This window comes from Hyperolius riggenbachi, chromosome 7 (genome assembly GCF_040937935.1).
Source record: "Hyperolius riggenbachi isolate aHypRig1 chromosome 7, aHypRig1.pri, whole genome shotgun sequence".
Lineage (NCBI taxonomy): Eukaryota > Metazoa > Chordata > Amphibia > Anura > Hyperoliidae > Hyperolius > Hyperolius riggenbachi.
In genome coordinates this window covers 143,433,743-143,453,541 of record NC_090652.1, presented here as the reverse complement: position 1 = coordinate 143,453,541, position 19,799 = coordinate 143,433,743, and the positions used below count along the sequence as shown (strand labels likewise).

The 19,799-nt window shown below is 44.3% G+C and overlaps 1 protein-coding gene and 1 long non-coding RNA gene across 2 annotated transcripts in view; one reads left to right on the top strand and one right to left on the bottom strand.

The window, feature by feature from the left end:
• The window catches only part of SHISA9 (shisa family member 9), a 628,900-nt gene that overhangs the window by 311,450 nt on the left and 297,651 nt on the right, over positions 1-19,799 (bottom strand). The gene's annotated exons all lie outside the window — the stretch shown is intronic.
• On the top strand, positions 11,247-18,897 carry LOC137524629 (uncharacterized). Its single transcript, XR_011022745.1, has 3 exons — positions 11,247-11,390; positions 17,095-17,238; positions 18,386-18,897. It is a non-coding gene; the product is annotated as an uncharacterized lncRNA (long non-coding RNA).

Below are 19,799 nucleotides of genomic sequence, written 5' to 3'. Positions count from 1 at the left end.
GCGTGACACCGTCGTACCTGGCATGCAGCATAGGCCCTGCGGAGCTGGGGCTGTGTAGCTGGAGAGGTGAACTGCCACTCAGCCAAGGAGGAGGAGGACAGCGAAGAGCATGTAGCAGGAGGAGAGGAGGTGGCAGGAGGCCTGCCTGCAAGCCGTGGAGGTGTCACAATTTGGTCCGCTGCGCCCTGCTTGCCATCGTTCACCACCAGGTTCACCCAATGGGCTGTGTAGGTAATGTAGCGGCCCTGCCCGTGCTTGGCAGACCAGGCATCCGTGGTCAGGTGTACCCTTGACCCAACGCTCTTCGCAAGAGATGACACCACTTGCCTCTCAACTTCACGGTGCAGTTGGGGTATGGCCTTTCTCGAAAAATAAGTGCGGCCTGGCATCTTCCACTGCGGTGTTCCGATGGCCACAAATTTACGGAAGGCCTCAGAGTCCACCAGCCGGTATGGTAACAGCTGCCGAGCTAACAGTTCCGCCACGCCAGCTGTCAGACGCCGGGCAAGGGGGTGACTGGCCGAAATTGGCTTCTTCCGCTCAAACATTTCCTTCACGGACACCTGACTGCTGCTGTGGGCAGAGGAGCAGGAACCGCTCAAGGGCAGAGGCGGAGTGGAGGAGGGTGCCTGTGAAGGTGGAAGGGAGAAAGCGGCAGAAGCAGGTAATGCACCTGATGGAGGAGGAAGAGGAGAAGGAGGGTGGCTTTGCTTTTGTGTGCTGCTGCTGCTTTTGCTCAGGTGGCCATCCCATTGCTGTTTGTGCCTTTTCTTCAGGTGCCTTCGTAAGGCACTTGTCCCTACGTGAGTGTTGGCCTTTCCACGGCTCAATTTTTGTTGGCAGAGCGAACAGATGGCTTTGGTCCGATCTGAGGCACACACATTAAAAAATTTCCACACCGCTGAGCCACCCTGGGATGTGGGCACTATGGGGACCTCAGCAGCTGATGCTGAAGGGCAAGTTGGCTGGCTGTACATAGGTGGCAATACATGGTGCCGGACACTGCCACCAGCTGTTTCTGACGAAGAGCTGCCCCAGCTTCTTTCAGCAACTTCTCTCCTCCTCCTACTCTCTGACTCCCCCTCTGAACTGTCCCCCTCTTCATCTCCTCTATTGGGTACATACAGAGGATCCCTATCATCGTCATCATCGTAATCATCCTGCCCAGCTTCGCTTGCCTCAGACAAATCCAAACATGCACCAACATCAGTAGGTCCTTCATCCTCCTTACACGTTACATCCATAATGTTGCCGCGTAACTCAGACATATGAGCTGGTGAAAATTCATCTGGCTGTAACAACAATGGCTGTGCATCAGTGATTTCACCACTAAATAATTCTTGCGAAGTGTCAAATGCAGCGGAAGTGGTGCTAGTAGTAGCACTGGTGGCTGAGCAAGATGAGGTGTTCTGTGTCGCTAAATACTCAACCACGTCCTGACAATCTTGGGAGGTGATGGGACGTGCCTTCTTCCGAGCACTGTACTGTGGGCCAGGTCCACACGAAATTACATTTACACGACCTCGCGCAGACCTGCCGGGTGGCCTTCCTCTGACTCTGCCACTACCTCTTCCTCTACCTGTTTTGTCCATATCGGGTATGCACGGAGTGGTATATCACACTGCGTGCACTCACGTAGGTAGGTGGGTTCACTTAACTGCACAGCTATGTGCACTGATGCGGTGGGTTCACTGAACAGAACAGGTATACAGTGGCGGGTTCACAGAACAGGTATGCAGTGGCGGGTCCACTGAACAGAACAGGTATGCAGTGGCGGGTTCACTAAACAGAACAGGTATACAGTGGCGGTTCACTGAACAGAACAGGTATGCAGTGGCGGGTTCACTTAACTGCACAGGTATGCGCACTGATGCGGTGGGTCCACTGAACAGAACAGGTATGCAGTGGCGGGTTCACTAAACAGAACAGGTATACAGTGGCGGTTCACTAAACAGAACAGGTATGCAGTGGCGGGTCCACTGAACAGAACAGGTATGCAGTGGTGGGTTCACAGCACAGGTATGCAGTGGTGGGTTCACAGCACAGGTATGCAGTGGTGAGTTCACAGCACAGGTATGCAGTGGTGGGTTCAATGAACAGGTATACAGTGGCGGGTCCACTGAACAGAACAGGTATGCAGTGGTGGGTTCACTAAACAGAACAGGTATGCAGTGGCGGGTCCACTGAACAGAACAGGTATGCAGTGGCGGGTTCACTAAACAGAACAGGTATGCAGTGGCGGGTCCACTGAACAGAACAGGTATGCAGTGGCGGGTTCACTTAACTGCACAGGTATGCGCACTGATGCGGTGGGTTCACTGAACAGAACAGGTATGCAGTGGCGGGTTCACTAAACAGAACAGGTATACAGTGGCGGTTCACTGAACAGAACAGGTATGCAGTGGCGGGTTCACTTAACTGCACAGGTATGCGCACTGATGCGGTGGGTCCACTGAACAGAACAGGTATGCAGTGGCGGGTTCACTAAACAGAACAGGTATACAGTGGTGGTTCACTAAACAGAACAGGTATGCAGTAGCGGGTCCACTGAACAGAACAGGTATGCAGTGGTGGGTTCACAGCACAGGTATGCAGTGGTGGGTTCACAGCACAGGTATGCAGTGGTGGGTTCACAGCACAGGTATGCAGTGGTGGGTTCAATGAACAGGTATGCAGTGGCGGGTCCACTGAACAGAACAGGTATGCAGTGGCGGGTTCACTAAACAGAACAGGTATGCAGTGGCGGGTCCACTGAACAGAACAGGTATGCAGTGGCGGGTTCACTTAACTGCACAGGTATGCGCACTGATGCGGTGGGTTCACTGAACAGAACAGGTATGCAGTGGCGGGTTCACTAAACAGAACAGGTATACAGTGGCGGTTCACTGAACAGAACAGGTATGCAGTGGCGGGTTCACTTAACTGCACAGGTATGCGCACTGATGCGGTGGGTCCACTGAACAGAACAGGTATGCAGTGGCGGGTTCACTAAACAGAACAGGTATACAGTGGTGGTTCACTAAACAGAACAGGTATGCAGTAGCGGGTCCACTGAACAGAACAGGTATGCAGTGGTGGGTTCACAGCACAGGTATGCAGTGGTGGGTTCACAGCACAGGTATGCAGTGGTGGGTTCACAGCACAGGTATGCAGTGGTGGGTTCAATGAACAGGTATACAGTGGCGGGTCCACTGAACAGAACAGGTATGCAGTGGTGGGTTCACTAAACAGAACAGGTATGCAGTGGCGGGTCCACTGAACAGAACAGGTATGCAGTGGCGGGTTCACTAAACAGAACAGGTATGCAGTGGCGGGTCCACTGAACAGAACAGGTATGCAGTGGCGGGTTCACTAAACAGAACAGGTATACAGTGGCGGTTCACTAAACAGAACAGGTATGCAGTGGCGGGTCCACTGAACAGAACAGGTATGCAGTGGCGGGTTCACTTAACTGCACAGGTATGCGCACTGATGCGGTGGGTTCACTGAACAGAACAGGTATGCAGTGGCGGGTTCACTAAACAGAACAGGTATACAGTGGCGGTTCACTAAACAGAACAGGTATGCAGTGGCGGGTCCACTGAACAGAACAGGTATGCAGTGGCGGGTTCACTTAACTGCACAGGTATGCGCACTGATGCGGTGGGTTCACTGAACAGAACAGGTATGCAGTGGCGGGTCCACTGAACAGAACAGGTATGCAGTGGCGGGTTCACTAAACAGAACAGGTATACAGTGGCGGTTCACTGAACAGAACAGGTATGCAGTGGCGGGTTCACTTAACTGCACAGGTATGCGCACTGATGCGGTGGGTTCACTGAACAGAACAGGTATGCAGTGGCGGGTTCACTAAACAGAACAGGTATGCAGTGGCGGGTCCACTGAACAGAACAGGTATGCAGTTGCGGGTTCACTTAACTGCACAGGTATGCGCACTGATGCGGTGGGTCCACTGAACAGAACAGGTATGCAGTGGCGGGTTCACTAAACAGAACAGGTATACAGTGGCGGTTCACTAAACAGAACAGGTATGCAGTGGCGGGTCCACTGAACAGAACAGGTATGCAGTGGTGGGTTCACAGCACAGGTATGCAGTGGTGGGTTCACAGCACAGGTATGCAGTGGTGGGTTCACAGCACAGGTATGCAGTGGTGGGTTCAATGAACAGGTATACAGTGGCGGGTCCACTGAACAGAACAGGTATGCAGTGGTGGGTTCACAGCACAGGTATGCAGTGGTGGGTTCACAGCACAGGTATGCAGTGGTGGGTTCACAGAACAGGTATGCAGCCAGACAGGAACAAGCTAAGCCTAACTAATCTTTCCCTGAGAGACAGTCTGCAGCAGCTCGCCCTACTCTGACTAATGCAGGCACACGAGTGGCCGTAATGGCCGCCGCTGCCTGCCTTATATAAGGGGGGGTGGGGCTCCAGGGGCTAGTGTAGCCTAATTGGCTACACTGGGCCTGCTGACTGTGATGTAGAGGGTCAGAGTTGACCCTCCATGTGCATTATGGGGCGAACCGAACTTCCGCAAAGGTTCACCTGCGGGACGCGAACGCGAACCACTGAAGTTCGCATGGAACCGTTCGCAGGCGAACCGCTCGGCCCAACTCTACTGAACAGGCAGAGCCGAGATTCGAACCCTGGTCTCCTGTGTCAGAGGCAGAGCCCTTACTACTAAGTGCTTTTGAAAATAAATAAATCCCTGAGAATCACCTATGAAGAGATGGACTAATCCAAAACCTGTCACTTCTGTCAGATTTCTTCTAACTACTGTAAGTGACAGCAACATAGGAGAAAAGTAATTTATGGCTCATTTTACTCTAGAAAAAAAAAACATACTTCTTATTTGTATATGTTTGAACATATTTAAAATTTTAAAATTTTTCGCCATAGTGCCCCTTTAAGAATGATGTACATATCCTCAGAAATGCTAGTCTTCACTGTAGATGTCTACACTGTTGCCAAGAGACAGGTGTGCTAAAAAACATGGAAAAAAGCAGACATGCATTTGATAATTGCCTTTATCAAAATAGTAAACAAAATGTAGAGGTTAGATTGTTCATAATCATAATAACTCTTAACAATTTTCACACTGTGAATAGCAAATTGCTCATCTACCATCATCAACTCTCTATTTACCCTCCATGAAACAACAAATAGAAGTAAAGCTTTTTACATGACCTGGATTAATACAAAAACATGTTAGAATTATTGTGTACACTGGACCATTCACAATCAATTACATTTTTATATTCAACAGTGCATCAAAACTTCCTACAAATTTGACCAGCCATCTGTTCTTGACTTTGTTTCTTTTGTATATTTATTCTCAGTCTATTTCGGTCCCGTCCTGATTAATGCCCAAGGCATTTAAAAAGTATAAAGATATACATTTCAATAGTAGGGAAAAAAACATTTATTTTACTCTGCTGAGCCCAAGTAACCTTTCTGTGTGCTGCATTTTCTAAATACAAAGTAAGAATTACAGCACACATTTACATAGATAGGATTTCATAATACCATGTTTCCCCAAACATTAGCCCTACCCTAAAAATAATGCTCTAGCTGTTATTTTGAGCTTGCTCGAAATATAAGCCCTACTCTGAAAATAAGCCCTAGTGATGCAGCGGTGCAGTGCCGATCGAGCATCGGTCTTGCCAGCCCAGCACACAGAAAAGTTATCAGATGTACAGGGATGACAGGGCCGGTGCCTAAGCAATACAGTACAGTAGCATATGGTACGGTACCTTTGGATCAGTACAAGGAAACAGAAAGTGTTTAGCTCAGAGAAACTTCCCGATGCGTTATTATCATTATGCACAGCCACCTCAGGTACCGGGTACTGCAGAATCTAGCCACCCACTCTGCTCCTCCACCCTGAGGCAATCTGACAATACTGGAAAACTGCAGTTTGGGCATCCCAAGCAAAATCAGCGCAGGGTTAAAGCACCACTTCATAGAAATATAAGACATCCTCTGAAAATAAGCCCTGGAACATCTTTTGGAGCAAAAATTAATATAGGACACTGTCTTGTTTTTGGGAAAATAGGGTATATTGGCAAGCAGGAGGGTGTAAACAGTACCTTCAAGCAATGCACAAGTGGTCTCTTGACTGATTACATACATGCATTGCTCTGGAGATTTACATTTCCTATGGATCCCATCGTCTTTGCCACTTTGTGTGAGGATTGTTTGATTGAAGATTAACAGGGAGGTGTACGGTCAGTTGTGGACTGTTTTGTCTTTAATTAATAACAACTACATTGCAGAAGATGGGCAGGACTGTGGGCGAGCAACAAATGCTCTTCTGTGGAACTGTAGACTATCCTAGCCAATCAAGCAAAGGTGACATGACTGGGCAGGTTTAGGGTCATGGCAAAGAGGAGACATAAGAATACTTCACAATCATTAGAGAATTTATTTCAGGAACTTTGTAGTCTTGTGATTAGGTGAAGCATTCTTTGACCTTGAGTTCAGTTCCATTGAACAACATGATATTATTAGCTTTAAGGATAAAATAGATACACAGCAAACTACTGCATTTAAACTAACAGCATTCTATGGTCAACAATATCTGCATCTTGCTGTGCTTGTTTAACATTCCTTCTATTCAGTTTTTAAACAAAGCTATCATGCATTTTTTAAATTGTGCGGAAGAGAAGAGGAAAGTGCCGGCACTGCTGTCATATACTTTATGAAGATCATAGTCCATACAAAAATTGGGAAACACATACCGTTGGTGGCTGTGGGTGGTTCGGTGGGTGGTTCGGTGGGTGCGGTGGGTGCAGAGCCTGACGGCCGTTTCGCGCGCTTTGCGCTTCTACAGGGGCTGGTTGTAGCCTCTGTAGAAGCGCAAAGCGCGCGAAACGGCCGTCAGGCTCTGCACCCACCGCACCCACCGAACCACCCACAGCCACCAACGGTATGTGTTTCCCAATTTTTGTATGGACTATGGTCTTCATCACTGTATGATTTTACTGATGTTGGAATAAAGTATATGACAGCAGTGCCGGCACTTTCCTCTTCTCTTCCGCATAATGATGTGACTTTGGCCTGAGCACGCTGAGCATTTACTCCACACATACCCCTGTATGGGACTGTATAGCTCCCCTCTCTCCCTCCTCCTCCCTGGATGCAAAACAGTTTCTGCAGTGCCAGCAATTCCTTTCTTCCCACTACTATACCATTTTTTAAATTGTGTATTTTATTTTTACAATACCATGCATGTGTAGTAATTTTTCATGATTTTTCAAATTTTTGCTTGCTTTTTTTTTTATCTCACATCAACATGTATTTAATCTGTAGAATTAAGGTAAGCTTTGCTCTCTTGCCTCAACCTGTGAAAAAAAATAATATTTAGGTAGTAAGGCTGCATCTGAGTAGCTCTATTGTTCTTAGTCCACTGCTACTCAGGCCTTTTACCTAAAAGTCATTCATAAAATGGTTTCTGCTAGATCTAGACACAACAGACATGCTTATACGGCAATACTGCTGTTACTGCTTCAGTTTTGAGCTGAATGATGACAATGAGAGAACAAGTATGTGGTTATTTGAGTGCTTTTCTGCTTCTCCTGTCTGTGTGTCATGATTCTAATGCATTGGTGTGCAATGCAAGGGAATCGCAAGGGAGATTGTTCTGTCACTATGCAAGAAACACTGAAACTGGAATTAAAAGGAATAAATATAAATATTTATTGTAAACAGTCTCAAGAGATAAACAGCATAAATGTTGTACATTAAACTCATGTACGGAGTTATGCAACTAAACTGTTAAACAGCTTACATAAGCAATAGGCATTAAGATCATGCACAGAATCAAATAATCAGGACGCATAAACAATTAGCATTAAGTTTATGCAGAGAATCATACAATCAGGACGAATAAACAATTGACATTATGTTTATGCAAAGAATCTGACCATCAGGACGCATAAACAATTAGCATTAAGTTTATGCAGAGAATCTGACCATCAGGACGCATAAACAATTAGCATTAAGCTTATGCAGAGAATCATACAAACGTCAGGCTATTAGTATAAGCAATGGTGCAACTGGAAACTAATACAGTAGCATAAACTATCAGGGATTGTATATGCTATGGACCCCCTGCATATAGGATAATATGCAAATGTATCCCAAGCATAACAATAGTGTGCACACTGAACCCCGAACCTGACTAATATATATACACGAAAATTATATACACTATATACATAGGCAGAGCAACAGAATATAATCGGCGGGCAATGGAACGTCATACATGCAGGGTCAAACCAGAGGAACAATCAAGATACAATCGCTTAGGCAAAGGGTTAGTCAAAATACAGCAAACAGGTCAAACACGGTAAGAGCAGATACAAGGCTGAGCAAGACAGGAAGGCTAGGACTCAGGACCAGGAACTGACATTGATGAGCTAGCACAGAGTGGTCTGTTAAAGCAGCTTATATAGTGTGCAAGAAAGTCAGATGAAAAAGTTCAGGTGATCACAGACCTGCTCTCATTAAATCTGCAATAACAGTTTCTGTGAGTGAGACCTCTGCTGGTGGCAGAGAATATTTCCGGCTGCTGCAAACACTGAGGACACGGAGGACATCTGCTGGCGAAATGGAGGAAGTTCATGAATAGTTCAGGAAATTTGCCAGCAGATGCATTTTGTGACACTGTGTATCTCCACCTATAGTGGACAGAGAATGGTAGTGCACTAAGCTAGAAGTAGATTAGGTAAAGGGTGGTACATTTTCCTTCAGCTTGAAATTCAGGTTCTAGAGCATTAAAGGGATACTGTAGGGGGGTCGGGGGAAAATGAGCTGAACTTACTCGGGGCTTCTAATGGTCCCCCGCAGACATCCTGTGCCCGCGCAGCCGCTCACCGATGCTCCATCCCCGCCTCCGGTTCACTTCTGGAATTTCTGACTCTAAAGTCAGAAAACCACTGCGCCTGCGTTGCCGTGTCCTCGATCCCGCTGATGTCATCAAGAGCGCACAGCGCATGCCCAGTATGGTCTGTGTCTGCGCAGTACACTTCTGGTGACATCAGGGGGAGCGAGGACACGGCAACGCAGGCGCAGTGGTTTTCTGACTTTAAAGTCAGAAATTCCAGAAGTGAACCGGAGGCGGGGCCGGAGCATTGGGGAGTGGCTGCGCCAACACAAAATGTCTGCGGGGGACCATTAGAAGCCCCGGGTAAGTTCAGCTCATTTTCCCCCGACCCCCCTACAGTATCCCTTTAAGTGATTGCTAGCGTGCTGATGGGTTTAGGTAGAGAAGGAACCAGTTCTAAAGATGGAATCCCAATGGGGTGAACTAAATTATTCATTCATTTTGACCACTTTCAGTTACTTTTACACTGTTAGTGTTCCAGCCTCTTATGCTCTTATGCGTTCCCGCACTCGATGCGTCGCTCGATTCCCGTCGATTCGCGTCGACTCGATTATTTCCGACATGTCCGATTCGCGTTTCGATGGATCGTTAGGTCGATTTGGCATACTTTACATGTAAATCAACCTAACAATCATCGAAATGCGCTCGGAAATGCTCGGAAATAATCGAGCGAAACATCGCGTGCGGGAACGCACCGTGTGTATCCAGCATTATGAGCATGTGTTTTGAGTGCCAGTCCTAAATAATTGTACTCAGCATAAAAGGCTTAAACCTGCAAATCAATGTGATTTGGCAGCATAACAGTCCAATTGGTGCTTTCTATGTGGCATCACTACCCAATCACTGAAAGTAATTCCCACAAGATTGTTGGGCATTTGAACTGAGACTAACAGTAATAGTAATGCAACTTGCAAACTTCTATGCAGTTATAATAATCTAAACATCCTATTCAAATGTATGAAAAAACGTAGACTGGGTACGCATGAGACACAGCATTTACAGTGTCATAGAAAAAAGATAAAAGAGTACTTAGAGTTGGGACGTTCCAGCAAAACTGAAATGAGGAGGAAGAAATAAGTTAGATATTTTCCTCAGTATTTAGATCCATGTAGTACCCACTGCAGGGTCATTTAAGTTCATCGTCTGACCATTCTGCAAGCCATGAATGAGTGTATCAAGACTGGGAATGCATAAATAAGGTCTACACATACCCAGCAGAATGAAGTCTGACTTTTTTCCTCTGTACACAAGCATTGCATTCTACTGGGCATAGGTAGACCTTCCTCGTGCATGCCCAGTTATGATGAATTCTTCTATGACCATGCATGTAGCCAGGAGAATCCTATTTGACCAAATTTATGAAATCGGTATGTTGAATAGGTTCCCTGCACTGAAACGATGGATTCTATGAGGATGTGGGAGCCCTCTGGACCATCCAGAGGTTTCCCACTACTGAGGTAAGTATCTAACTTTTTTCATTCATTTCATGTGTCCTTTAAAGAGAACCCAAGGTGGGTTTTACAAATCTTAATTGCATACAGAGGATGGGTCTACATATAATGCCCAGACTTTGTTGCTATATTATATCGCCCCAGGACCCCCTGCGCTCTGCTGTGCCCCCCAAAGTAAACCGCCATGCTAGAGACATGCAGCATGTTGCCAGCAGGCTGTTTACATGTACGCTGTCACTGTTGCCGCTTCCCCACCTCCTACATGACGCTGCGCCCCGCTGGCATCCCCCCGGTGATTGGAGGGAAAGGTCGCGGGCAGGTAGCGGCAATATAGAGGAGGCGGGGGAGCGGCGGAGAGTGACAGAGTACATGTAAACAGCCTGCTGGCGACACGCTGCATGTCGCTAGCACGGCGGTTTACTTTGGGGTGCACAGCACAGCGCAGGGGGGCCCTGGGGGGATATAATATAGCAACAGAGGCTGGGCATTACATACAGACCCAGCCTCTGTATGCAATTAGGATTTGTAAAACCCACCTCGGGTTCTCTTTAACAGTAAGACTTTATGCATTGGAAATTTTGAATAGATTAACAGTATGAAATTTTACATTATTCAAAATGTTTCAGTTATATTTTTTCGGCTACAGCATTGCATCGTTTTGGTTTGACTTTGAATGTCTAAATGTTTCTGTATCCAGCACAATACAAAAATGATAAAGAAATGGATTTGGAAAGCTAACACTAGGCAGAACTAGCAGAGTGCATGGCATAGTGACACTAAAATTAGATCACTGTGCACCATGTAATCAAGGTCAATCCATGGTATTTGCAGGTGAATCTTTTAATCTATGGCTCTCACAAGGACATAAGGTCTTCCCATGATAGTATAACATTTGTTCAGCAAAGATGGTTCACCTTCACTGGAAAAATGGTACAATAATGTAACAACTTGAACCAGTGTCATGGGATGTAACGTTAGCAGATGGAGTTGATGTTGAGCTGAATTAGCACATTATTCAGAGAAATTGATCCTTTAGAACAAATGGGGCATAACTGTAAGTACTGTATTGTGTGCTGGGCATTTGTTGCTTTTTGAGGATATTGAAGAAAGCCATAGTAAGGATGCAGTAGAAGATGCGTAAGCACAGTAATGGCAAGCAAAACTGTTTACAGGTTCTTCACATACACAATTATTGTGGTAGATTTAGCTATCTAATGCTGGGTATACACGGTACGTTTTTGCCGCTCGATTTCGCGCCCGATTCTCTTATCTTCCATTCATTTTCCTTATATTTTTCCATTGTTCCCTATGCAAAATCGAGCACTTAATTGATCGGGTGGGAGATCGGACATGTCGGAAATTATCAATCGAGCCATCTAAATGGCTAAAAAATGTACTGTGTATTCCCAGCATAAGACCTGAGGAAATATAGGAGTGAGGGTTTTTTTTTAACTACGTATTAGATATAGTATTAAATAATTTTTATCTTTTTTATGTTAGTCAGGTATATATTGCACACACTGCAATATACTACTACTTGCAGTATGAGAATATCGTAGATGTATTAGCAATTTGTTTGCATTAGTTTCTCTGCAACAGTTTACAGAACATTAAAAAGGAATGCATAGTGTCATTCTTGTTTTAATTATTTATGAGGTTTACTTCTAATATTCCTTCTCTCTAAAGTTTTTCTTCTAAGTTTAATTGAGAAAATATAAAATATTACAAATTACATTTTTTTTTTCAGATCTCTATCCTGGCTTTTTTTTTGAAGTCTTTCTATCTAAAATTGTTTTTTTGTTTTACTGCTGATATCATGTTTTTCTGTCACCAGTTCCTAAGATCTGATAGGTTTCTGCAATCTGAGAGACATTTTAAATATAATAATGAACATGGGCGTAGCTAGAAATGACTGGGGCCCATATCAATTTTTTTTATGCCATGTATGTAACATCACTCTTGCGCCACTCCCTCCCCCCCCCCCCCTTTGCATAGCAACAGAACACTTAGCGATACGTCTGTACAGTGTAGGCCTCAATCTAATCTAGCTGGAATATGCAAAGACGAATAATATGTACTGTATATAATAACACAGTGGATGTTACTGGTGGGTGAGGTGGGGAAGATCACACTGGATACTGGTGGGGAAGATCACAGTGGATAGTACTTGGGGGTTGAAAAAGCACTGTGGGTATTGTAGGGGATGATAGTGGTCACTGTGGGGTGCTGGGGGGTGGAAGAGATCACTAGTGGTTATAGGGGTGGGAGAGACCACTGGTAGGTGCTGGAGGGTGTCATGGAGGTCCATGGGGGGTGCTGGGGGTTGGAACAGTTCACTGGTGGTGATGGGGTGGGAGAGGTCAATAGTGGTGATGGGGATGGGAGTGGTCATTGGTGGGTGCTGGAGGGGGTGATATAGATCACTGGGGTGCTGGCCGATGGAAAAGGTCACTAGTGGTGATGGGGGTGGGAGAGGTCACTGGTGGTGATGGGGAAGAGATCCTTGGTGGGTACTGGTGGGTGGTGTAGGGGGTTATAGAGGTCACTGTGGGTGCTGGGGGTGATGAAAGAGGTCACTGGGGGAGCTGGGGGGTGGACGAAGTCAATGGAGGTGATGGGGTGGGATAGGTCACTAAGGGTGTGGAAGAGATCACTGGGGGTGCTAGGGGTGGAAAAGTTCACTGGTGCTGATGAGGAGAGGCCCTTGGTGAGTGCTGGAGGTGGTATAAAAGATCACTGGAAAAGATGGGGTGGGAAATGTCCCTGGTGGGTGCTGGAGGGGGTGATAGAGGTCACTGGGGGTGCTGGGGTTTGGAAAAGGCCATTGGGGGTGGAAAAGTAACTGGTAGATACTGGAGGGGTTGATAGAAGTTACTAGGGGTGCTTAAGGGGGGTGAAGGGGTGGGAGAGGTCACTGGTGTGTGCTGGAGGGGGTTGAAGAGGTCACTGGGGGTCCTGGAGGTAATGTGAGATTACACTGTGGTTGGTGCAAGAGGTCACTGTGGGTGCTGGAGAGGGTGGGAGAGGTAACTGGGGGTGTGGGGGTGGAAAAAGTCACTGGGGGTCCTAGAGGTCACTGGGGGGGTGAAATAGAAAACTGAGAATTCCGGTGGCAGGAAGGCAAAAAGAAAATAATAAAAAAAACCTTATAATTACAAGTTTTCCAGCCCACAGGTGTTGAGTAGGACTTCCTCTTAGCAGGGGACAGGGGTTACTTCAGCCATCCCCACTTCCGGCCACGGCCGTCTCTTCTACACTCTTTTATTCCTGGCGGGGGCGGACCTTACTCCAAGAAAGGGGTGAGGCTTATTTCAGCCCCAGCAATGTTCCGTACCCTGTTCATCTGGGGCTGGGCTTCCTCCTGAAAGTGGTACGGGCTTCCTCCCAAAAGTGGGCAGGGCTTATTCCATTCCGCCACGCTCCATGTTGCAACCCGTTCTCCCCATGCAAGCCAAGGTTAAGGAAAGCTTCTTTTAGCCAGAATAGACTGTGGCAAGGGCCCCAGAGATCATGCATGTGTGCAACGGCGTAGCTAAGGAGCTATGGGCCCCGGTGCAAGTTTTACATGGGGCCCCCAAAGCACTCTATACATAAAAATTCATATGCCATACCGAAACCTGTCAAGGACAACCACAGTATAAGCAATGCAAGAAGGGGATGGGGAACAGTGTGTTAAGGATTACTACTACTCAAAGCATCTATAGAAGTGATTATTACCAGCACAGGAGCAATAGAGAGCTAATACTGTGATAGAGGGTGCACCCTTCAGGGCCCCTCTGGCCCAAGGGCCACGATGCGGTTGCTACCTCTGCACCACCTATTGCTATGCCACTGCATGTGTGTATGTCTGTCCCAGCCAATACGCGAGGCAGCCAGGACTGGAGGCCCCCCCTAGTGGCTATGGGCACCATAGCAGCTGCTATCCCTGCTATGGTTATCCCTATGCCATATACATATATATATATATATATATATATATATATATATATATATATATATATATATATATATATATATATATATATATATATATATATATATATATATATACAGTGGTGTAAAAAACTATTTGCCCCCTTCCTGATTTCATATTCTTTTGCATGTTTGTCACACTTAAATGTTTCTGCTCATCAAAAACCGTTAACTATTAGTCAAAGATATCATAATTGAACACGAAATGCAGTTTTAAATGATGGTTTTTATTATTTAGTGAGAAAAAAAACTCAAAACCTACATGGCCCTGTGTGAAAAAGTGATTGCCCCCCCTTGTTAAAAAATAACTGTGGTTTATCACACCTGAGTTCAATTTCTGTAGTCAGCCCCAGGCCTAATTACTGCCACACATGTTTCAATCAAGAAATCACTTAAAGGGAAGGTTCAAGCAAAATAAAAAAATGAGTTTCACTTACCTGGGGCTTCTACAAGCCCCATGCAGCCATCCTGTGCCCTCGTAGTCACTAACTGCTGCTCCAGTCCCCCGCTAGCAGCTTGCCGACCTCAGAGGTCGGCTGGACACCTTGCGTACATTTTTACGCATTTCCGCTAGTGCAGGAACATTAACACATACATTTTTACGCGTTACTGGTCCAATGCGTAAATTTTTACGCATTGGACCAGTAATGCGTAAAAATGTATGTGTTAATGTTCCTGCACTAGCGGGAATGCGTAAAAATGTACGCAATGCGTCCCGCCGACCTCCGAGGTCAGCAAGCTGCTAGCGGGGGACTGGAGCAGCAGTGAGTGACTAGGATGGCACAGGATGGCTGCATTGGGCTAGTAGAAGCCCCAGGTAAGTGAAACTCATTTTTTTTATTTTGCTTGGACATTCCCTTTAAATAGGCGATATCTGACACAGAGAAGTAGACCAAAAGCACCTCAAAAGCTAGACATCATGCCATGATCCAAAGAAATTCAGGAACAAATGAGAACAAAAGTACTGTAATTGAGATCTATCAGTCTGGTAAAGGTTATAAAGCCATTTCTAAAGCTTTGGGACTCCAGCGAACCACAGTGAGAGCCATTATCCACAAATGGCAAAAACATGGAACAGTGAAGAACCTTCCCAGGAGTGGCCAGCCGACCAAAATTACCCCAAGAGCGCGGAGAAAACTCATCCGAGAGGCCGCAAAAGACCCCAGGACAACATCTAAAGAGCTGCAGGCCTCACTTGCCTCAATTAAGGTCAGTGTTCACGACTCCACCATAAGAAAGAGACTGGGCAAAAACGGCCTGCATGCCAGATATCCAAGGCGCAAACCACTTTTAAGCAAAAAGAACATTAAGACTCGTCTCAATTTTGCTAAAAAAAAACATCTCAATGATTGCCAAGACTTTTGGGAAAATACCTTGTGGACCGACGAGACAAAGGTTGAACTTTTTGGAAGGTGCGTGTCCCATTACATCTGGCGTAGAAGTAACACAGCATTTCAGCAAAAGAACATCATACCAACAGTAAAATATGGTGGTGGTAGTGTGATGGTCTGGTGTTGTTTTGCTGCTTCAGGACCTGGAAGGCTTGCTGTGATAGATGGAACCATGAATTCTACTGTCTACCAAAAAATCCTGAAGGAGAATGTCCAGCCATCTGTTCGTCAACTCAAGCTGAAGCGATCTTGGGTGCTGCAGCAGGACAATGACCCAAAACACACCAGCAAATCCACCTCTGAATGGCTGAAGAAAAACAAAATGAAGACTTTGGAGTGGCCTAGTCAAAGTCCTGACCTGAATCCTATTGAGATGTTGTGGCATGATCTTAAAAAGGTGGTTCATGCTAGAAAACCCTCAAATAAAGCTGAATTACAACAATTCTGCAAAGATGAGTGGGCCAAAATTCCTCCAGAGCGCTGTAAAAGACTTGTTGCAAGTTATCGCAAACGCTTGATTGCAGTTATTGCTGCTAAGGGTGGCCCAACCAGTTATTAGGTTCAGGGGGCAATTTCTTTTTCACACAGGGCCATGTAGGTTTTGAGTTTTTTTTCTCACTAATTAATAAAAACCATATATATATATATATGTGTGTATATATATATATATATATATATATATATATATATATATATATATAGCGTAGATACATGGTGTATCCCTGACGTACCACTGTAGAAACTTGTTTTTTTCCCAATTGCAGGTCAGTACTACACACCATGGTATTATTAAATCAGGCCTGATTTCACAAGTATGTCAGCTCTTTCCTACATACAAAGTATATATCTTTATAAAGGAATCTCTCCTGTACCACTTTCCAGTAGAGTGAAAAATCACAGGAAAATCGCTTTGCAAAACGCTAGTACAAAAACACTTGTACACTAGTAGGGCCTAAGTTGGTGTAAGGGTTTTTACTTTCTTTGTGTCCGTAGTTTTTGAGAGGGAGTAATAGGAGGTTGGGTTGCTTAGGCAGTAGCATGAACATACCTGCCTTTTTTCTATTTCGAGTTTTTTCTTTTTCTTTTCTTTGCGGTGGGAGGGGGGTGTAGCTATTACCTCAGTAAAGCTATGTCAATAGCACCATTCCAACTCAACCTCAACGCATTGCACCTTGTTTGGTACTAGTGTCTACATGTGAATTTAGAATATGTCATGTCCATAGTTGGTAGGGGTTCCTCTAACTGATTTTAAGCTAACTAGACACTCTCTACTCCCCCCCCCCCCCCCCCCCAAAAAAAAAAGAATACTTTGAGCATGCCTTCACTATTGAGTCTAATGCATTTAGTGGTCGGTTTACATTTTTGTAAAAACTTTCCTGTCTTCAAAATATTTAGGGTACAGCAAACACTGATCATTTTTCTCATCACTTGTGGAAAAAGATGTTAGCAATCCACTCCAGAATCCACTCAATCAGGAATTTTACAGAGTGGGGATTGAGAATTGCTTGACTGTGCAGATGCTTTTTCAGCTGCAATGGGGTGAGTTAAAAAGTTCACTGAGACCTCATCTGGTCAGTATACCAATAGTTATGATCTTACCAAGATTAGCTATGAGTATGTAGCTAGCTACGAGTATTAGAAATGTAAATTAGACAGTATTTTCTGTGTGTGTGTGTGTGTGGGGGGGGGGGGGGGGGGGGGGGGTAACTTACCTATACCACTGCCTATAGTCAAAGCATTTCACTCAAAGTCCACGTTACACCACTACTTCTTCCTTCAGGGTTGGAAGAAGCAAGTAGTGGCGTTATGAGGACCGCAAGTAGAACTCATCAGCTATAGGTGACGGCATAGGTAAGTTCTGCTGCAGGCAGTGCTATCTAATTTAAAAATGTTATTACGAGAAGCTAGGTACTCGTAGCTAACATCACTAACCAGTTGTTATTCAGCTTTTATTCACTGACGTGGAAATTCCTCACTTTTTGTAATGTTGCTCTAGTAATGCAGTTTGATAGCATAGTTTGGTACTTCCTTATTAGGGAAACTAACATTATAGAGAATCTCTCCACATAATCCTCTTCACCCACTATTGGTTAATAAAAGGAAAATCCATCATTAGACCTGTTTTTTTACACTGCCCTTCTATTGGTTACCTGCAGTAGATCTATTAACCCCAAGAACCCCTAAGAAGTGACAAAACATTTTAAAAGGAACTCCAGTGACAATAATGTAATAGAAAAAGGCCTTCATTTTCACAATAATTATGTATAAATGATTTAGTCAGTGTTTGCCCATTGTAAAATCTTTTTAAACCCTCATTTACATTCTGACATTTATTACATGGTGACATTTTTACTGTGGGCAGGTGATGTAGCTGCTGCATGCTTTTTTGGCACTTGGAAACAGCTGCAAACAGCTATTTCCCACAATGCAGCAAAGTTCACAGACAGAAAGCTGCTAAGAGTACATACTCAGAATTTCTTTGTGGGAGGGGTTTCGACACAATATCAGCCATACAGCGCCCCTGATGGTCTGTTTGTGAAAAGGAATAGATTTCACATGTAAAAGGGGTATCAGCTACTGATTGTGATACAGTTCAATTCTTGGTCAGAGTTTCTCTTTAAATGTATCTGGATAAAATTTGAGTTCAAGTCTTAAGTAAACTGACCTGCTTTTTTCTTTTTTCCAGCTTTTTTTTCCCACTGTCTATAGGTAGATATGAGTAAGAAACAGTGCTAACACAACTTCATTCTGTATCTCGTTTATGTTTAAAGCATTTTGATCACTGCAATGTTCATAAGACACTTCCTGCAGGGGAAAATACCTCTAAGGGCTGAAATCTACAGTAGATTACTCGGGAAACAGAATTGTCCATCACCTTCTCTTCCCACGGTCAACTGTGATGCACCACACGTGAAACAAATTACAGTGAAACCCAGATCAAGCCAATTACTACAGGCCACACCAATTACTGGAGGACCGGGCATAAAAGGATGATTATTATAGCTGTGAATGGAAAGAATAGAAGGCATGGAGTTATTTTAATTAAGGCTGAAGAAACATTGTAAGGCATTTTTAAAGAAACTACTCTTCAGTGAGCATAGGACACAGCAGGAAAAACCTCCCAAAATATTTTCTGAGAAAAAGCAGCATTTATAACTATATTCAGCCGATCCAGCTTGTAGTCATAAGGACATTCTATATTGCCTTTAATGTATTTTTTATGTATTTTTTTATTATCATCTTTTTAAAAATGAAAATGTTACAGTTTTGTTTGTATTATTAAATTAAGAGCTCATGAATGAATAGGGTTAAATATTTATTTCTGTAGCTCCACCCACTAGTTTTACTGGCAATATCTGTAATTAGAAAAACGTCTTGCTTTTGCCGTTGTAGCTAACAAATTACTAAAAAACAAAATTAACAAGTTACGAAAAACAAATTATGATATAATGAATTGGATGTGTAGTACAGATAATTACTAGAACATTAGTAGCAAAAAAAATATTCTCATATTTTTATTTTCAGTTATACAGCTTTTTTTTATAACATTGCATCATTCTCTAATATTTGTAGTTTATACATTACTCAGCATTTTAAATGTTTTTTACAGAACAGGCAGTGAGCTTTTGACCTGTCCTGAACTGTTCTGTGCAAAAGAGAAAACAATACTGTTAAGATAACAGCCTTCAGAACACAAAGCTCTCTGCGACTTTGAAAGTTGTGGAGGTGAATAGCAATTTGCATAGATAACAACTGGAGTTTCTTTACTCTTCCTGTACTGAAAACAATATTAAACTTATGTCTCTGCTCCTAATGCTTTATTTCTTAGCTGTACTACACATACAAATCATTATATCATAATTTTTTTTCCGCTTCAGTGTCTTTTTAAGGTATAGGAAGTCCCCTATGTATGGTTTGTCACAAGGAATGGGATATACCCAAGTAGTAATACCGAATACAGGTTTCTCTGTGTTCATATTCATACAGAGGATGAATCTTTTGGACCAATATTCAACGTTTCTTGTTTGCTATGGAGATAAGTGCAGGACAGGATCTAAGAAAAAAAATTGAAGTCTCAATGTGTGATGTTCCCTACTTTG